Source organism: Rhinichthys klamathensis, unplaced genomic scaffold (genome assembly GCF_029890125.1).
Source record: "Rhinichthys klamathensis goyatoka isolate OS25496 unplaced genomic scaffold, OSU_Roscu_1.1 h1tg000523l_1, whole genome shotgun sequence".
Lineage (NCBI taxonomy): Eukaryota > Metazoa > Chordata > Actinopteri > Cypriniformes > Leuciscidae > Rhinichthys > Rhinichthys klamathensis.
Window position 1 is genome coordinate 2268292 of NW_026607002.1, and position 20638 is coordinate 2288929.

At 39.0% G+C, this 20638-nt stretch overlaps 1 pseudogene; it reads right to left on the bottom strand.

Moving 5' to 3' along the window:
* Nucleotides 1-18840, bottom strand: part of LOC130073138 (zinc finger protein 585A-like) — a 128876-nt pseudogene extending 110036 nt beyond the window's left edge.
* Between the last annotated feature and the right edge of the window lie 1798 nt (nucleotides 18841-20638).

Consider the following 20638-nt stretch of genomic DNA (forward strand, 5'->3'; position numbering starts at 1 on the left):
TGTTACAATCTACATTAGATTAACAGTGGTGATGGGAATCCGCGGCTTTCTGAAGCGTTTGAGGCTTTCATAAGGCTAAATTGTGCCAGAAACCCAGTAACATCAAGTGACGGTTACGGATCAACTTCAACTGGGGATCATGTTAACTGGGGAATTGCGCGTGCACGCAGACAGTTTTACCTGTATTTCCAGCAGATGTTAAACGGTGACAGATTCATCACAGCTAATTTGTCACTGAGCAGATTTAAAAGCTTTCCACGTTATTGTTAAATGTTTGTATCACATTAGGACTCTGTTGTTTACTCTGCGCTGCACCGCTGTGTGTTTCAGACGCCTTTTTAAGGGAAGTTTTAATGTCGCGACACACAGACCACGCCCACATTATTTTGTTACATTCGTTTCAATGAAATTTGTATCTGATGACAACTGTAAATATATTAAATAAATTATGCTATATTGACATTGTGTCTTTGCAGTGCGTGTGTATTCGCAGATTATTGTTATGATGCCAATTTGTGGCTTAATTTAAATTGAGCAGCAATACTGCTGTGGTTAAAGGGACATGTCAAGCATTTATTTATTTATTATTTATTTATTTTAATGTTGCTGAGAAATGATTTAAAGCAACACCAAGTAACTTTTCCTCTGCAGTCACCCTACAGGTTGGAAGTGGAATTGTCCATTACTTCTGTCGTAAATAATTTAGCCTACCGCATCCTACTGTCGCACGCGCACGCACGCACATATGCTCTCTGTTTATCCAGCACCGGCTTTGGAATCATGATGACAATTCAAAAGCTACCGGCTGGTAGGTATCTTACATGTAGTTGTAGTCTACTGTCGAGTACGCTCCAACTATCGGCAATTGTAACGCTTGCCGTAAAGCAAGTGAAATTTGTAGTTTTCTTATGTCTCATTCGGACTACAGAAACGCAACCCGATCTGGCAATCTTACATAGCGTGGATACATCAGATAAAGGGCCGCAAAGGGGTGGCATACGTGCATTTCATCATGTCATGACTTGATGAACCACTGAAACGATTTTGAAAACATTATTTTGAGGTAAAAAATCTTACTTGGTGTTGCTTTAGTGATGTAGGCTAAATTATTTACGACAGCAGTAATGGACAATTCCACTTCCAACCTGTAGGGTGACTGCAGAGGAAAAGTTACTTGGTGTTGCTTTAAATCATTTCTCAGCAACATAATCAGTAGGCCTATATTTGTAATAATTCATCATCACTATATCATATGTTCTGCTTATTTCAGTAATACAATTTGTGGTTGCACTTGCCACTCTGTGTTTTTCACGGCACTTTAATCACTAAAGACAAAGTGTTCTCTAAATGTCCAACACAAGACATTAGATACAAAACATTCAAGTTCATGCTACTGAGCATAATGTACAATGTTTGAGCAACTTACATTTAATTTCAAGGTACACATTTTACAGTCTTATCAGTTCTTGCTTTCCCTGGGAATTGAATCTATGCCTTTGGCATACTTCTAAGAAGATGCAGTAGTAAATACAGAATTGTCCTGAAAGAAACAAAGAAATTATTTTTTATTTTATAAATCTTCATGTTCATGACCCTATTAGCATTGCTGCTTGATATCCAGGGAAAATGATACGGACGCGTCACAGCTGGTTGTTCAAAAAAGAGATCTAAATATCATAGCAGAGTAAAATAAACTGATATATGTGTTTTTATATAAAAATAATAGATCCATTATAAAATTAGGCTGTATACAGGTCCTTCTCAAAAAATTAGCATATTGTGATAGTTAATTATTTTCCATAATGTAATGATAAAAATTAAACTTTCATATATTTTAGATTCATTTCATTGCACACCAACTGAAATATTTCAGGTCTTTTATTGTTTTAATACTGATGATTTTGGCATACAGCTCATGAAAACCCAAAATTCCTGTCTAAAAAAATTAGCATATTTCATCCGACCAATAAAATAAGTGTTTTTAATACAAAAAAAGAGTCAACCTTCAAATAATTATGTTCAGTTATGCACTCACAATAGTCAATACTTGGTCAGGAATCCTTTTGCAGAAATGACTTCTTCAATGCGGCGTGGCATGGAGGCAATCAGCCTGTGGCACTGCTGAGGTGTTATGGAGGCCCAGGATGCTTCGATAGCGGCCTTAAGCTCATCCAGAGTGTTGGGTCTTGCGTCTCTCAACTTTCTCTTCACAATATCCCACAGATTCTCTATGGGGTTCAGGTCAGGAGAGTTGGCAGGCCAATTGAGCACAGTAATACCATGGTCAGTGTTTACCAGTGGTTTTGGCACTGTGAGCAGGTGCCAGGTCGTGCTGAAAAATGAAATCTTCATCTCCATAAAGCTTTTCAGCAGATGGAAGCATGAAGTGCTCCAAAATCTCCTGATAGCTAGCTGCATTGACCCTGCCCTTGATAAAACACAGTGCACCAACACCAGCAGCTGACATGGCACCCCAGACCATCACTGACTGTGTGGGTACTTGACACTGGACTTCAGGCATTTTGGCATTTCCTTCTCCCCAGTCTTCCTCCAGACTCTGGCACCTTGATTTCCGAATGTCATGCAAAACTGAGCAACAGTCCAGTGCTGCTTCTCTGTAGCAGGGCCTGAATTTCGTTTTGGAAAATGGGGGGGGAAATCCCCCCTTAGATGATTCTCATGGGGGGGATTTTTTTTGTTTGAGGGGGAGAAAGGGAAAAACATTTTTTCCAAACAAAATTATTACATTTATCTTGCCTAAATGTTTGTGCTCATTGCATTTTTACAATGGGGTTGTAAATTTACACAACACAAGGAAGCTTGATTTAAATTGTTTAATTAAATTGAAAAAAGTAGCACAAACAAATACAATAGAATAAAGATACAAATAAAGAGAAAAGTTTTTGAATAGGTCTAACACTAGTATTCATATACAGAAACTGAATAAAGTCACTTTCAAATGGAAAATCACAACAAAGTCACAATCAAATGGAAAATAACACTGGGTAGTATTTTAGTCCTGAATAAATTAAATACATAGGCTATTAATCCTGATTCCTTTAACTTAAAGCTGTCTTTTGTTGTTTTGACAACAAAATTAACACACACACATATGGCTGCCGTCACTTTAAGAGCTAGTGCACGGATCCTGTGAAGTGTGTTCATTATACTGGCATGCGTTTTATGCTTATTAAAGACAAAAGCGACTATGTTTAGAGTATACTCACGAAGACCGCAATATAATCCGCGAAAAATAACTTTTGTTACTGGCCAGCTGTTTTTGAGGCGGATTTTCTATGAATGTGCGCATAGAAAATAATCTCTCAGAGAGCGCGCGAGCACTGATTAGTTTAAAATCGCTTGAATGTTTAAACTGGTAAGACTTAAAGACGTGCAAATGGTAAACTTCAGTCACGATGCACTGCTGGCTCGATTGTGCAAGTGAATATTCCGTCATGTCCCGACTCCTAAACGCGAGTGTGTATTATCTTCGCAGCGCTTGATGCTTGCCTTGCGCAACACATTATGAGAGAAGAGATAGGCTAGAAGACGCGGCACCGCTGAACACTCACGCTGTTTGTGAAATTGCGTCTGGCAGAGAGTTGTTAAAATAATGATTTGATTTTATAATCTGTGTGGATTACGATTGCGGGAATATCCCGCATTATAAATGGGAGACCTGCGGGAATGATTAGAATTATGCGCAATACCCGCAATCCCGCGCCGAAATTCGAGCCCTGCTGTAGCCCAAGTCAGGCGCTTCTGCCGCTGTTTCTGGTTCAAAAGTGGCTTGACCTGGGGAATGCGGCACCTGTAGCCCATTTCTTGCACACGCCTGTGCACGGTGGCTCTGGATGTTTCTACTCCAGACTCAGTCTACTGCTTCCGCAGGTCCCCCAAGGTCTGGAATCGGTCCTTCTCCACAATCTTCCCCAGGGTCCGGTCACCTCTTCTCGTTGTGCAGCGTTTTTTGCCACACTTTTTCCTTCCCACAGACTTCCCACTGAGGTGCCTTGATACAGCACTCTGGGAACAGCCTATTTGTTCAGAAATTTCTTTCTGTCTTACCCTCTTGCTTGAGGGTGTCAATGATGGCCTTCTGGACAGCAGTCAGGTCGCCAGTCTTACCCATGATTGCGGTTTTGAGTAATGAAACAGGCTGGGAGTTTTTAAAAGCCTCAGGAATCTTTTGCAGGTGTTTAGAGTTAATTAGTTGATTCAGATGATTAGGCTAATAGCTCGTTTAGAGACCCTTTTCATGATATGCTAATTTTTTGAGACAGGAATTTTGGGTTTTCATGAGCTGAATGCCAAAATCATCAGTATTAAAACAATAAAAGACCCGAAATATTTCAGTTGGTGTGCAATGAATCTAAAATATATGAAAGTTTAATTTGTATCATTACATTATGGAAAATAATGAACTTTATCACAATATGCTAATTTTTTTAGAAGGACCTGTATATCCAGATCGATAAATGCAACTTGTTGAAAACATTTAAATGACTGCAATTTATGTTTCTTTTAGGTAGCCTAGCTACTTTAACTTAATCTACATCTGTTGTTATTTGTGATTAGAACTCATGACAACACAAGTGCGCTGACAAGTCTGTTCATCCAATGAAACCGAATGACCCTTGTTAAAGGGTTAGTTCGCCCATTTAAGACATGAAGTTGTATGCAATCCTTACCAGCACTATAGTGCATACACACTGACTAGGGCTGTCGCGATAACTGCAATATTGCAATACCGCGCTACTGACAGGCCAACCGCAGAGGAATGCAAGTAACCGCAGCAACCGCGAACCGCGTTTTCTCTTTTCATAAGGCCACCCTTCCTAGTTCGTACCATGTGTATTGAATGTTAAGTAAGTTAATAATGATAACAAGACTGTTTATCATGGTCATTTGTACAGAGGACTTCGTGGATTTGCCTAAACAGACAGTGAATGTGATCGACTGAGCGCGTGCGATTACCTGCGTCTGTCTTTGAAGTCAAGTCATGTTCGTGAAAAGGTTGCCGTTTCCAAGGAAAGCGAAATATTTGTCATATCATCCTTTTAACGTGTAAGGGTATTTACCATGATTGGCGTCAGCGCTGGTCAGCACAGCGCGAGGAAGTCGTGGGGGGAAAGCAGCGAGTCACGCATTGAATCAATGCCATTGGTTTATTTTGTGAAGCATTGCTTCAGGTTTGCCCAAAAGTGAAGCATTGCTGGCCAGCTGAGCCTTGCAAAGTGGAGCTCAAAGTTAAAAAATAACACCTTGTTTCATTACATATATCATTTAAGGAATCAGCTTTTTGAACGTTTTCGTTGATGAACGGTTTAATGACTCACTCAAAACAGACAAGTCCGTTGGCGTAACAATGTGCGCGCTGAGTGACAGCCTTTCAATGCGCAGAAACGCTGTTTGGTTTCGGTTACATTGTATTTGTGTATGCTGACCACATCATAACACGTATTTATATAGCAACAAATAAATATAAATAAATAAATGGCGGTAATACCGCATACCGCGTTATTGAGCCACTCAAAATTACCGCAAGGGAAATTTCTTCACCGCGACAGCCCTAACACTGACCCACACCTCCCTGGTCAGAGTTCTGGCCGCTGGAAGTTTTTCAATGAAGTACTCCCGGTTATTTTCCGGGGCCACAAAACTGTGCGTTTTTACGTGAAAAAATGATTTGCGTTTCAAAGCTTCATTAATTCATACCTCAGTTTTAATCGGCACTATTTTCTATCCATTTCTATAAATCTGCGCTGCTGTCAACGTCAACAGTGCGCACGTTCCGATTTCATGCACGCAGAGAAAACCAACTCTCAGAGAGCGCGCAAGTGCTGAATAGTTTAAAATCCTTTGAATGTTTAAACTGTTAAGACTTAAAGACGTGCAAATGGTAAACTTTAGTCACGATGCAATGCTGGCCCGATTAAGCAGTGAATATTCCGTCATGTCCCGACTCCTAAACGCGAGCGTGTAGTTTCACCGGCTGCAGCGCTGGACGCTTGCCTTGAGCAGCCGTTTTGAGAGACGAGAGAGAGAAGACGCAGCACCATTGAACTCACACTGTTTGTGAAATTGCGTCTCGCAGAAAGTTTTTAAATTACTGATTTGATTTTATAATATGTGTGGATTCATTTACTAATACAACTTACATGCTAAAGTAAATCAATGTTTGCGGGAATTTCCCGCATTATAAGTGGGAGAGCTCAGCTGCGGTAATGATTAAAATTATGCGCAATACCCACAATCCCGCGCCGAAATTCGAGCCCTGATTGGCTACATTCAAAAGCACAACAGTATCGATACGGCAGCTGCTGTATCGATACGCGCATCGCCAGGAGTTCATGACGATGTATTGTTGTATCGATATTCTGAGCACAGCCAGACTATTGATGTAAATGTCTGTTGAGAGAATAATGTTAGAAATCAAACTACCCTTTCATCGCATTGCAATAGTTATAGTATACTTTGTTTCCTGTATTGTAAGTAGGGGTGTAAGTCGGACAGTTAATCACGCTATGATATCGATTCTCTCAGCCAGCGATACGATATTTGCAGATACCTAAAAAAAATTCTACCATACGATTACGATTCAGGGCTATATCGATTGATTAATCGATATTTAGATATTATGTGCCAAGTGTAGGCTACACAACCAGTTACTCACAATACATCCAAAAAATATATTACATGAAAGTTTAATTAAACACTTTGCACACCCTCTCCCAATTGGCACAAGTTGTTTGTTACAAGTTGAAAAAAAAACATGATGAAAATGAATAAGAACGGAGTTATCTGTATTTGCAAATGAACTCTTCTGTTATATACACTCACCTAAAGGATTATTAGGAACACCTGTTCAATTTCTCATTAATGCAATTATCTAATCAACCAATCACATGGCAGTTGCTTCAATGCATTTGGGGTGTGGTCCTGGTCAAGACAATCTCCTGAACTCCAAACTGAATGTCAGAATGGGAAAGAAAGGTGATTTAAGCAATTTAGAGCGTGGCATGGTTGTTGGTGCCAGACGGGCCGGTCTGAGTATTTCACAATCTGCTCAGTTACTGGGATTTTCACGCACAACCATTTCTAGGGTTTACTAAGAATGGTATGAAAAGGGAAAAACATTCACTATGCGGCAGTCCTTTGGGGCGAATATGCCTTGTTGATGCTAGAGGTCAGAGGAGAATGGGCCGACTGATTCAAGCTGATAGAAGAGCAACTTTGACTGAAATAACCACTCGTTACAACCGAGGTATGCAGCAAAGCATTTGTGAAGCCACAACACGCACAACCTTTAGGCGGATGGGCTACAACAGCAGAAGACCCCACCGGGTACCACTCATCTCCACTACAAATAGGAAAAAGAGGCTACAATTTGCAAAAGCTCATCAAAATTGGACAGTTGAAGACTGGAATTTTTTTTGCCTAGTCTGATGAGTCTCAATTTCTGCTGAGACATTCAGATGGTAGAGTCAGAATTTGGCATAAACAGAATGAGAACATGGACCCATCATGCCTTGTTACCACTGTGCAGGCTGGTGGTGGTGGTGTAATGGTGTGGGGCAGTGGTTCTCAAACTTTTTTCGTCATGCCCCCTTAATTCTTTAAGGAACCTTGGAACCTTGTGGTGGTTGAGGAGATTCCCCCTTCCATGTGAAGCGCTTTGAGTGCCTAGAAAAAGCGCTATATAGATGTAATAAATTATTATTATTATTATTATTTAAATAAATCTGCCCCCCCCCCAAAAAAAAAAACCGAAAGATTTAAAAAAAAGTGCAATGAAAAGCACCTGCAATAGTTTCACTTTGTAATGCCATTATTTCACATAACAGTAAGAGAGAATAATAATACAGAACTTAACTTTTAATTTAAATAAACAAAAACATTAAAATATTTTAGGGCTGCAACAACTAATCGATAAAATCGATAATAATCGATTATGAAAATCGTTGTCAACGAATGTCATTATCGATTAGTTGGTCTGCTTACGTCACGGGGAGCGTTTACTGGTGATTGGTTGAAACAGGCCAATCAGGATGCTCTCTGTCTTACACGCGCTTCATGAGGCACACACGCAAGGTCTCTCTCCCTCCGTTGCTCTGCCGCGCGCTCGCGCTACACGGTTTGGAGCACAGTCTCTTCTGTCTCGCATGCGCGCTCTTGCTTGCGTGCTCAAATCCCGGGAGTTTGAACTAATTTGCGAGCCGCTATCAATATGCGGGTGACTTCCAGAACTTCCGGGAGACTTGGGATGTCTGTATTTTGCGTCTCGAGCATCAGGTTGCGCAATCAGTTCGCTCGCAACATAAGTGATGGATTAAAATAGTGCTACCGCAGAAATATTAAATTAAAACGGTCTTTACAAAGCGAAGCACTAAATATAAAGGCAGTTAATAACAGCAGCAGTAAATTATTGTTTTTTAGTCACTGTACTCAGTGGTTTTCAGCGAATGTTTGTGCACTAATGCATAATTTTTCCTGTCTTTTTAATCAAGCCTGTTAGCTTGCTGCGTACCTCCATTACGTTCTCTTTATATAGCATTTGTCTACTATTAAGTTTTAATTGTTTTTCAAACGCGATCTACTGCGCCTCTACGTTCACACGCTTGTTTTCAGTCTTTCTATATTTATTTTTACAAATTATCCTTATAATTCAATTAATTTTGAATAAAAATTAAATGAATTATATATTTGAGATGTTTTTAGTTTATATCTTCACATCTGAACAACATGTCTGTAAATTTGTTTTAACAAAAATTGTGTTAAAACAATATGTTGGATATAAATGTTTTTTTTTTTTACATTAATCATGGTTGTCAACTTGCCATCAGCAATTATCATTAAAAACAATGCAAATATTGATATTTGTAAAACTCAATGTGTGGCTTTTGCACTTTTTAAAGTACACTTTTACACATAAATATCCTAATTTAGGGTTTTAGGTAACACTTTATTTTACGGTGTCCTTGTTACATATGTTACATGTACTTACTGTAGTAATAACAGTAAATTATGCATAATTACATGCAACTAACCCTCAACCTAATCCTACCCTATTCCTATAGTAAGTAAGTACATGTAGTTACTTAATATTACTCTGTACTTAAATATATAATTACACTGTAACAAGGACACCTTACAATAAAGTGTAACCGGGTTTTATTTAGTCATAATAAACAAAAAATCTAATTGAATTTTTTATCCGATTAATCGATCAATCGAAAAAATAATCGTCCGATTAATCGATTATCAAAATAATCGTTAGTTGCAGCCCTAAAATATTTCACAGCAGCGTGTGACGAGTTCACAAAAGCAGCTTGAGTTTCGGTCCACTGAAGAAGTGCTTTTCTACGGCGAGCAACTTCTATGTTGGGCTTGTTCCAGCAGTGACAAGTCAACGGTCGGAAGAAGAACGATTCAATGTAATTGCAGTTCGATGCCTCTTTTTCCAAAGCGCTAGGGCGGTTGCGCTCCGGTTGGTTCTTGTCACGTTAACCTACGGTGCGCTTGCGGAATTCTGAAAAGTTGAGATGTTTTTATCTCGATGCGGCATTTGAAATAACAAATAACACATTTGAAATAACAAACTTCAGCCCGCAAAAGACGCGATATGTGAACAGGCCCTTATTAAGGCAGAGTGCTGACCGCTATTCATGCACGCACTTGAATGTTGTTGCAACAGCGGGTTTTTTTTTCTGCTGATCTCCCGCGCCCCCCCTGCAGTATCCTTGCGCCCCCCCCCCCCCCCCTGGGGGGCGCGCCCCACACTTTGAGAACCTTAGCACACTTTAGGCCCCTTAGTGCCAATTGGGGATTGTTTAAATGCCACGGCCTACCTGAGCATTGTTTCTGACCATATCCATCCCTTTATGGCCACCATGTACCCATCTTCTGATGGCTAATTCCAGCAGGATAATGCACCATGTCACAAAGCTCGAATCATTTCAAATTGGTTTCTTGAACATGACAATGAGTTCACTGTACTAAAATGGCCCCCACAGTCACCAGATCTCAACCCAATAGAGCATCTTTGGGATGTGGTGGAATGGGAGCTTCGTGCCCTGGATGTGCATCCCACAAATCTCCATCAACTGCAAGATGCTATCCTATCAATATGGGCCAACATTTCTAAAGAATGCTTTGAGCACCTTTTCAGCGTCCTTTTGTAACTGGTCCCTCTATGCAAACAACGTCATATCATAAATGATAGGAAACCCAGCAATGGCGATGATTAGCTTCTCCTCCATTTTCTCGCAATTAATGTTTTGGTAGGAACGAAAGTTTACATTGTATGTTTCTCCGCAATCAGCCAACGCGAAGGACGTCTATATTCCGATTGGTTGCTGGCATTTTGCCGCTGAACCGTGTCATGGCTCATTACCATAAAGTTGAGCTACTTTCAACTTTCTGATTGACGCTCTGGTTGCTCAAAATGTGACTCCGATGGATTTGATGCTCCTTGCAGCTGAGAGAAGCCAGCTTCCATTGAAAATGAATGACTTCCGATAACTTTGGAAGCTCAAGTCGGCGGCGGTGTGTACGTACAGTACGGAATAGGGATGTCCCGATACCACTTTTTCACTTCCGATGCCGATACCGATTCCGCAGCTTTGGCTATTTGCTGATACCGATATCAATCCGATATTTTTATTTTATTCTATTTTATTCTTTAACTTGTACTAATAAAATATATGCAAGCACTTTGCTCAATTAGCAACCTAAAAACATCTCACTCAAATACTTCTCCAGTATACAGGCTAGTCCACAACAACAGTTGATTATGAAAGACTGCCACCCTTTATTCAAACACACAAAAAAAATATTAATAATAATAATACAGGTAGTCTACTTAAGTACTTAAAGCTACCAACGGGTTTAAAGTTAATCATTAACAAGCTTAAAAATTACCCATTGATTTGTGTACTCTTGAATCAATTTTTTTTTTTACCCGTAAAACGAAACATTAACGGTTGTTGTATTTTTAAAATGCAAAGTTGAACACCAAAATTTTAATTGGAACTGTACACACCAAAAGCTGCGCAAAAAAATAAATATTGACGTAAGTTATATAAATAAGTTGTTTTCTGTATGACCAGAAATGATAGAGTAGCTATTTTAAGTTGTTTCCATTGTTGAAAGGAAAAGTGTTCGTGGCCGCGCTCCACACTCTGCACACATACTTGCTTGCATATGCGTCAAAATCTTGTGTACAGTTTAAAAACTGAGGAGACGGATTGCAAAACCGTGTTTATAGTACACCGAAGGTAGTGGGAGGGAGTGTCTGATGTGAGTTTAGGGGGCACGCGTCAGCCAGAGATGTGTGTGTGTGTGTGAGTGAGAGAGTGAGGCGGTCGCCGAAAGAAGGATCTGAAGTGCCGGTGTTTCGGCTACAAAAACCCGCCGAACTGATCCGAAACAAGCCCAATTTTTATCCACCCGCCCAAACCCATTTTTGCCCGCAAAATAGATTGCAAAACCGCCCAATCCGCAGGCTGCGCCGCTTAACTGGATGTCGCAACAAGGGGAATGCTAATATTCAAGCAGGTATCGGATCATATTTTTTTCTCCCCTCCGAACTCCGATCTAGCGTTCTGGGCCAGTATCGGCACGATACCGATGCTGTGGATCGGATCGGGACATCCCTAGTACGGAACAGATAAAAGACTGATGTTTGAGTAAGTACAGCGTTTTTCTTTTCTTAAGAAACACTATAGGGGCTTTTGCACCAGATAGTTATAGGAACTAATTAGAGCTGGGTTTCGATTCAAATTTCAAGAATCGATTCGATTCCGATTCTCAAGATCTTGAATCGATTATCATTATTCGATTCGATCCGATCCGATCTGATCCGATTTTAGAGATTTAGAATTTTTTTTTTTTTTTTTTTTTTAGTGAATTACAGGACTGTAGTTATGCAACATATTGATACTATTAGGCTATTATAGACATTTAACTGCTTGTTTTGAACTTCATGCATGTGTATTGAATGTTAAACAAGTTCATAATGATAACAAACAAGACTGTTTATCGTGGTGATGTGTAGCCTACAGAGGCTTCGCACAGAGAGTGAATGAGAGGGATCGGCAGAGCGCGTGCGATTACCTGCGTCTGTCTTTGAAGTCATATGTATTCGTGAAAAAGGTTGCCGTGTCAAAGGAAAGCGAAATATTTGTCGTATCATCCTTTTAACGTTCACGTCACGGGTATTTACCATAAATGCGCGTCAGGAGCAGCGCTGGTCAGCATTCCACAGCGCGAGGAAGCCGCGGGGAAATAAAATCAGCGAGTCACGCATTGAATCAATGCCATATTGGTCTCTAATAAGTGAAGCATCAGCTTCAGCGTTACCCATGCGACGCATTGCTGCTCAGCTGAGCCTTGAAAAGTGGAACTCAAAGTTAAAAAATAATTAACACCTTGTTTCATTACATCTCTTTTAATGAATCAGCTTTTTTGAACGTGTTCGTTGAATGAACGAATGACTCACTCAAAGCCCGTTGTTGTAACAGTGTGCGCGCTGAGTGAAAGCCTTTCAATGCGCATACAGGGATCTCCAGTCGCGGCAAGTTAAAGTTCACGGGGAAAATGTAAGCCTATTATTAAATCGATTTTCTGAGTTACGGATTGATCTTTAGAAATTAATATGAAAATCGATTCAGAATTGGTGAATCGATTTTTTCAACACAGCCCTAGAACTAATCACCAGGGTGGTTCCCCGGGAACTAATTGTTTCCCTAGGAACGTTTTATGGTTGCATTCGCTCCGCCAGTAGGACCTCTGAAGTGACGTAAGCCGCGCTTGTTGTTGTAACTTATTTTAACGGTGTGGCGGACCTTTATTTTGATGGCGCTGAGAACGCCAGAGAATGAGCACACAGTGCTCGCATTCTCCCTGTTCTTTAGTTTATGATCTGTATAATACGATATTAGATAGGACTGTTATACATAGAAAGTAGACAGTAAAGAAAAGTTATTAGGGTTTGCCATGTGGTTGATGTCCAGTGTCGCCAGCTGAGCAGAAATACATAATCATGCGCCAAAAACTGGGAACTTCTGCCAATAGTTCTTTTGAACTATGAAAAGGTTCCTCCTGTGCGAAAGCCCCAAATGTCCATAAAGGCTCACATTTTTTGTATTTGAGGAGCGGAGAATAGTCTTTGCTGTGGAGTTGAAGTCAAATATACTGTTTCAAATATCCTGTGCATAATACTTCATTTTTTGTATAATGAGATTTGATCATGATATTTCAACAACAAGAAAATACATACAGTTACAATAAACTATATCCTGAGTTACAACTACCTGGCTTTAGGTGAAGCAACATTAAAAAAGGGGAGGCCACACATGGAGTTACGTTTTGTTACATCCCTTTTGGTCTGTTTCTGTGTTTTATTCTGTTTTGGGAGGTGTTTTTTTTTATCTAGGAAAAAGACCAGACTGGTTCCACGCAATGATTGATCAGCTGACTCCTGGTCATTTATAAAAGCCTCCTTCGTTAATTTTTTCATTAGCCTTGTGCTCACTCGCTACACTTGCCTTGCGTGACTTTGCTAGTTCGTTTTCAGAGTGTATTAGTAAGACTGTTGAGTGTTTATTTTGGGGTGTTTATTTGAGAGTTTGTTTGAGAAAGAAGTGGTTTGTTTGTTTCTTGTGAACTGCCATACTTGTGATATTGACTACCGCCTGTTTAACGACCTAGATTCCAGATTACCCCGGCACTGATTTGTTTGCTCTTACACCTGTATACAATTGTGTATAGTAATTTGGGAAGTAGGGAGACCGATGCCACTTTTTGTTTGATCTTTATTGCCTGGTTTAGATAAGGGAGTTGGGGAAGTAATTGTTTTTTTGTTTGCTATTTTGGGCTCTGTTGGCTCCTGAAGCCAAATCCCCAATTGTAATATAAACCTGATAAATCCAATCAACATTGTTTCATTCGCAAGTTTTTTTTGTTTTATTTTTATGTTAGGCCTTTGATGTAGACAAGGTGTAAGAGAAGTAAACTAAACAAATGAACATTTAGAAATAAATTAAAATATAATACAAAAAGTAATTAAAGACAAGAAAAACAATCCAGGAGAAGAGCAAAAGAGGAAGGGCACTAAGCTCCAACTCAGACATGGGGCCCTATTTTAACGATCTGAAACGCAAGTATCAAGTGCGAAGCGCAAGTAACTTTGTGGGCGGGTCTTGGGCGCTGTAGCTATTTTACCGGCGGGATAAATGACTCTTGCGCCCGACGCAAGTTTAAAAGGGGTTGATCTGAAATAGCTTCATTATTCATAGGTGTGGTTTGAGCGTAACGTGAAATAAACCAATCAGAGCGACATCCAACATACCCTTTAAGAGCAGGTGCGCATGTTGCATGGCGGATTGTTATTATAACCGCGGATTTACCAGGCGCGTGCCAGGAGCAGTTCACAGCCGAGGAGACCGACGTTCTTGTCAGGGCAGTGAAAGACAGAGAAGTGACGTTGTATGGGGATGGGAGATTTTTTTTTTTTCTGATTCTTGACGGACAAACTAATTTGTCAGATGTCCTTATATACATATGTGTCTTGCCACTATTGGGCAAACAGGTCTGATCCGTCATTACTACAAAATTTGGGTAAATGTGTAAGCTAGATTAAGGCCTACATTTTTTTACATCTTCATGGACACCACAATGATTTCCCGAATGTGTTAATATTTTTCCTTGTTATAATGTATGATTTGCAAAAAAAAAAAATTGCTGCATCTGTGTTGATGAGAGAATCAAAGTGTATGCGCGTTGTCCATCCGATACATTATGTCCAAGCATGCGCGCTTAAAATAGCATTATGAACAACATGCAACGCGCCACTGACTTTAGACTAGGTTTTTTCTGGTCAGTGGCGGAATTGTTTTCTGGAACTGTAAAATAGCACTAGGGAATGTTTGCGCCGAAACACGCCTTCTTTTTTGCGCCGACCCGCCCAGGGAGCGCAGGTTCATTTCCTAGTTTACCGACGTGCGTCTGTGGAGGGAAAAGCCCGCTTTGCGCGGGTGGAAAAATTATGCATGCGTCAGTGTACAAAGTCATTTGCGCCGGGTGCAAGATAGGGCCCCTAGTCTTCAGGTCGCCCACATGCAGCTCAACGGCTAACCCGTCTACCCTCGTCTGATGTAATTCTTCCATATGGCTTTATCCAAACACTTAATACACAATAATTTGAATCAAATTATTACTTAACAAATAATCAAACTCATCCAATTATCTCTCACCTAACTGTTTTACCAAATAGGCCTACCAAAAAATTATCCCGGACGAGCCCCCATAATGTTACGACCATCTGGCTCTAGGTGAAGCAACATTACAAAAGATATACAAGAGAATAAATGTGTGTGCCAGATGAATCCTCGATTTGAGCCTTGTGTTGTTAATCTGGAAATCACGTAACTAATGACAAACGAGGCCTCGGTTTGTGTGGAATACTTCAACGGTTCTGTCTGAATGTCGCTTCCGGATAAAGGGAGTTTGAAACTTGCGCCACCGTGTGGGTGTTTTCAGTCGTAGTAGAAGCAGTAGTAGAACTAGTGTCAGAGTTGTCATTGTCGTAATTGTCATATGTGTTAGGGCTGTATATTACATTATATCAAAGAGTATAAAAGAACAAAAGGAGAAACTCTGATGTTTTTTGGTAACAGCCACTAGGTGGCGCTTCGGTATAGTGGCCGCCATTTTGGGGTGAAGGTTCCAACTGGAGTTACTGGACAAACTCACTGTTGCGCACCCAAAATCAGAATCTCCCAGCCAAATCAGAAGCACAATGGAACATTTCTTAAATTAAGCCATCAGTAAATTTTGTTCACTTGGTACACCTACAGTAAATGCTGTATTTTTTTTAATCAGTTGTGGAATCCAATCATTATACACATTTGAGGTAGTTTTTTCTTGCTTTATTGAGTATTTCCATTTTATCCAACTTTACACATTTACTACCAACTCCACTAGGCCTGAAATATATTTTGTATGTTTTAATCCCCTGGATCATGCTACAAACATAATGATGATCTTATAGAACATGATGCATTGCTGTGTCTGTTAATCCTATAATTGACACTTTTGGACAGTGGCTGTGTTTTTTTATTTACTTGCTTTAACGCTCATTAATATTAGATAGTACTGCAAAAAAAAAAAAGAGAAGATAATGCCGTTTTTAAAGCTAGGTCTCTTTTTTCATAAGATTTACGAATATCACTGTTTAACCATGTTACTGATACATTTTTCCTTGAACATTTTAAAGGAGTATAAAATTTGTTTACCAAATCAGTTACAGTTTCAGTTAAGCAACACAAGTTCCCCTTATTTATCTGTAATATATGATCCCAATCAGCATTATTAATCTCTATTTCAAATTGACCTACTTTAGATTTCGGTATCCCAAACTTATTCTATCTGGTCTCTGGTTTTTTAATCGATTTAGTCGTTGTTTAGTTAATTTCCTTACTGTTAATACCATATTATGGTCTAATAAACCTGTCAGTAGATTGTAATGTTTTATAATACGCTCTTCCCTATTAGTAAAAATAAGATCTATCAAAGTCTTGCTAGTTCTGGTCACTCTTGTTGGCTTTTTTATCAACTGATCATAATTAAATTTTGGACATCATTGTTTTTAACTTTTGTCTTCCTCTTTCATCTGCCCAATTTATATTAAAATCACCATAACATATTGTTTCAATAGAATTATCAAACATTTCCAATAGTTCCTTCATATCATCATAAAAAGAAAGGGGGAGTTATATAAAGCAACAATATTAAATTGCATTCGAGGAGAAAGGATCACTTTTAAGGCTAAACATTCCATATTTGAATTTAGATCAACTCTTATACATTTGGAAATGAACCATCACTGAACTGGCGTAACAGTAGAATTATGTGATTCTTAGAATTTTGACAGACTAAAGATTAAAATGTTACTCTGAGCGGCTTTATCCGGCCCCTGATATAGATTTCTCCCAATAAAATTAGTCTGATAAACACAGCGAATTAATTCAGTTAAACTGTTTCATGAATCACGATTCGACTAGTACACAAAGTCTGCTCAAAAAAAGTTAATTGTCATTACTTTTTTAGACAAAAGTGTTTGTCAAAATATAACATATATAACCATATAGCTAATGTAAGAGCCTAAATGACCTTCTTTCATTAACAGATAGCAGCTGTAAAACAAGTATCCATTTTATCTTCTCTCAGTGATGTGTTTTTCATATTATGAAATATAGTCCATAAATGAGAGGAATCGCGACTCTTTAAAAATTCATAGAAAAACAATTGGTGCAATTTTTTCCCCAAAAATAATTAGTGTTTACTACTACTGGTTCATTAGCAATGCTGAATACAGTGTTAAACCACTTGATTTAATGAAAACTAAATTAAATCTATTCATTAAACCTAAAGAAAACACAAGTTTTATTAATTTTTAATTCTCACATTTTCACAATGTCCAGAGAGTGATTCAATCCAATAAAGTCTTCAATATGTTCTCAATGCATCACCTCTAAACAGCGAGACTAAAACCAAGTTGTTTGTGAATGATTATAGACTTGCCATTGTTTCACAAATGCCTCATATGTTCAATGAAAAATGAAAGTTTTCTGAACTATTATTCTTGTTCCATCTGTATGAGATGACCATGCACTGCTTGAGCGATGACACTGACACGAGTATTTTCACATTGTTGCTTTACTGTTCAGTTCATCTTGTATACAGTAACACTCAGTGTTTACTGCGCATGTGCAACACAACAGAGGATCAATACGGGTGTCTGCAAAACAGTCTCATGAAAGTGCGTATCTATACCATGAATGTCATTTCTCAAAAAATATATATATTTTTGCCGTATAAATGGCACGAGAAATAACATTTGTTGTATAGATACGCACTTTCATGAGATCAAAACATGCAACACTTACAATGCAATTCACAACCATTTAAACCGGTTCCCCTTGTCACTAATTTTAGATTAAATTACTGTATTAAATGAAATTCCATCTTTTGCTTATTTACAAGTTATGGAAGTGAACTTTGCTCACTTAGACAACTTCGGGCAATGATTTTTCTTATGTTTAAGTAGAGTAGATGATTGGCTGAAACTCTTCTCACATGAAGAGCACTGATGCGGTTTCTCTCCAGTATGAACTCTCTCATGATCTTTCAGGTGTGCTGACTGAGAGAAACTCTTCCCACAGTGTAAACACTTGTACGGTTTCTCTCCAGTATGAACTCTCTCGTGATTTTTCAGGTGTGCTGACTGAGAGAAACTCTTTCCACAGTGTAAACACTTGTACGGTTTCTCTCCAGTATGAATTCTCTGGTGTGATTTTAAGTTGCTGGATGAAGTGCAGGTCTTTCCACAGTCAAAGCACATATAAGGTCTCACACCAGTATGAATACGCTCATGCACTTTTAAAGATCCAATATGTGAAAAACTCTTTCCACATACAGAACAAAAGTGAGGCTTCAGACCAGTATGACCATTAAGGTGTCCTCTTAAGCCTGATTCCAAAACAAATGTTTTATCACACTGATCACATCTGAATGATCTCACTCCAGAGTGACGGCGCAGATGATTATTGAGAGAGCCTTTCTGAGTGAAACTCTTTCCACACTGAGAGCATGTGAACGGTTTTTCTCCAGTGTGAATTCTCATGTGATCATTTAAGTATCCTTTGCGAATGAATCCCTTTCCACACTGAGTGCATGTATAAGACCTTTCTCCAGTGTGAATCATCATGTGTCTGTTCAGGGTTGATTTATATATGAAACACTTTCCACACTCAGAACAGGTTAAAGATCCTTCGACTCCAGATTTTCCATTTTGTTTCTGTGGGAAATTCTCTTCAGTCTTTGAAACGACTGCATTTCCATCTTCATTTGTGAAATAATGCGTTTTTTGAAACTGATGCTGTTTGTCTTCATTCACTTCCATCAGGTCTAAAATAAACAAATTAAATTCCCATAATTTAATATAAGGATACATGAGAAACAAAAATAAACATTATTCAAAATCTCAATTTTGCACAAATCCAATTTACTACTGAGTCTACTAGTATCTAGTTTTAGATGTTATTGTTATATGTCAGTTTTCATCTTAATGTTCCTCATCAGTCATTAAAGAGAATGAAGGAAAACACCAACCTATTTGTTCCTCTGTATCTTCATCTTTTATTCTGCAGGGTTCTTCCTTAAAGGGCATATTGCAGGTTAGAGGACCCAACGAGTCAATGTATAGAAAAATAATGTAGGAACTAGATTTTCTTTAAAATATTCTTATAAATACGCTACATAAGCTTCTGGAGTCGTTTTTGTGAGAAAATTTTACTTCCGCGTCTGAAAATGGGTGTGGTGGGCGTGACGTAACGGGCGGGAGAGCGGTCGATTCAAACAACAGGAAAACAATGGATCGCAATGACATCTCGGACGCTGAGGAAATACTTACTTGTATGACGGACTACAGCCATACAGTTATGAGCCTGCTATGCTGCCAAAAGAGCAGGGACAGGCCAGGATTAATGTTAGACAGAACGGTCAGAGACACATTGAGTTGTGGTGTGAGGAGAACCAGTGGAGAACAGGGGCTCGTTCTTCGTACGTTGCTTAAAACATCCGAGATCAAATGAGACATCTAAGATGATATCATCGTGCTAATCATGATCCGGCTAATTGGGTTCTTCGAACACACCTGTTGTTTATGATTAGTATCGCTGGATTGAGTTATCTGAGATAATTGCGCGTTCATGCGCTGGTTTAAAAGGGGATATGTATCGATAGTAGAAACATTGATCAGCAACGCTGCTATTGGCTGCTCACCGTGGCCAAAGAGCGCGCTCAGTTTTACTCTGCAGCAGAGCAAGAGTTATTGCTAGAAGGTTATGCTGAATTTGAAAACTTAATTACGTTAAGTTTTCACCTAAAATGTGCAAAGCCAGGAGAGAGGGCTGGCAAAAATTAGCAAATTAAGTTTGTAGTGACCATTTAGATGTTTTTATCACTTATTACAGTATATATTTTTTTTTTTGAATAATTTCTAAATAATTAATAACTTTGTTCATTGTAATCTCAGTCACCACCCACTACTAGAACATGGGAACAAGTAAAAGTGAAGTACTAGAATATTCTACATAATGGTAATTTGTAGCCTACTATAGGCTACTAGTCTCTTTTAAAAAGGCACTGTTAATAAATGTTTGCTTGTTTATAAAAGCAACCAAGAAAAAGGCTGAGAAAAAAAGAAAAGAAAAACAAACAGGTGGTGGTCCTGCACCCCCACATTATACCCCGGCAGAAGAGCTGGCCCTTGGGTTGAATGTGAACCGACCAGTCCTGGGTTCAGCTCTTCCTCAGACACACAGCAGGGACCAGTAGCAGCAACTCCTTCATTACTGGTAAATGAACTTTAAATGATCTTACACTGTAAAATATTTTTTTGCTGCACTATAGGCCTATAATCCCAATGGTTGGTCCAGTCATATCAACTGTTAAACCTTGAGTAGGCCTAGTGATGAATTGCTTACTTGTGAAAGTGTGCATGTGTGAAACTACATGTAGCATAGTTAATGTAAAATAAATATGTTGCCATGAGTTATTGATCACATTTCCC